The sequence below is a fragment of the Schistocerca cancellata genome, chromosome 7 (assembly GCF_023864275.1).
Source record: "Schistocerca cancellata isolate TAMUIC-IGC-003103 chromosome 7, iqSchCanc2.1, whole genome shotgun sequence".
NCBI classification, from domain to species: domain Eukaryota; kingdom Metazoa; phylum Arthropoda; class Insecta; order Orthoptera; family Acrididae; genus Schistocerca; species Schistocerca cancellata.
The window spans coordinates 562,459,670-562,460,662 of record NC_064632.1 but is presented as its reverse complement, the minus strand read 5'-3'; the positions used below and the strand labels follow the sequence as shown (position 1 = coordinate 562,460,662).

General features: G+C 52.9%; 2 non-coding genes across 2 annotated transcripts; both read right to left on the bottom strand.

Moving 5' to 3' along the window:
* Positions 1–308: 308 nt before the first annotated feature.
* Positions 309–383, bottom strand: Trnas-uga (transfer RNA serine (anticodon UGA)). Its single transcript has one exon. It is a non-coding gene; the product is annotated as a tRNA-Ser (tRNA).
* Positions 384–608: 225 nt separating this feature from the next.
* On the bottom strand, positions 609–683 carry Trnas-uga (transfer RNA serine (anticodon UGA)). The gene has a single exon. It is a non-coding gene; the product is annotated as a tRNA-Ser (tRNA).
* Positions 684–993: the final 310 nt, after the last annotated feature.

Genomic DNA, 993 nt, shown 5'->3' with positions numbered 1-993 from the left:
AAACTGTGTGCCCGACCGAGACTCGAACTCGGGACCTTTGCCTATCGCGGGCAAGTGCTCTACCAACTGAGCTACCGAAGCACGACTCTCGCCCGGTACTCACAGCTTTACTTCTGCCAGTACCTCGTCTCCTACCTTCCAAACTTTACAGAAGCTCTCCTGCGAACCTTGCAGAACTAGCACTCCTGAAAGAAAGGATATTGCGGAGACATGGCTTAGCCACAGCCTGGGGGATGTTTCCAGAATGAGATTTTCACTCTGTAGCGGAGTGTGCGCTGATATGAAACTTCCTGGCAGATTAAAACTGTGTGCCCGACCGAGACTCGAACTCGGGACCTTTGCCTTTCACGGGCAACTGCTCTACCAACTGAGCTACCGAAGCACGACTCACGCCCGGTACTCACAGCTTTACTTCTGCCAGTACCTCGTCTCCTACCTTCCAAACTTTACAGAAGCTCTCCTGCGAACCTTGCAGAACTAGCACTCCTGAAAGAAAGGATATTGCGGAGACATGGCTTAGCCACAGCCTGGGGGATGTTCCAGAATGAGATTTTCACTCTGCAGCGGAGTGTGCGCTGATATGAAACTTCCTGGCAGATTAAAACTGTGTGCCCGACCGAGACTCGAACTCGGGACCTTTGCCTTTCACGGGCAAGTGCTCTACCAACTGAGCTACCGAAGCACGACTCACGCCCGGTACTCACAGCTTTATTTCTGCCAGTACCTCGTCTCCTACCTTCCAAACTTTACAGTAGCTCTCCTGCGAAGGTTCGCTGCGAGGTTCGCAGGAGAGCTTCTGTAAAGTTTGGAAGGTAGGAGACGAGGCACTGGCAGAAGTAAAGCTGTGAGTACCGGGCGTGAGTCGTGCTTCGGTAGCTCAGTTGGTAGAGCACTTGCCCGCGAAAGGCAAAGGTCCCGAGTTCGAGTCTCGGTCGGGCACACAGTTTTAATCTGCCAGGAAGTTTCTTCTCGTATTCACTGGCACCACTCGGT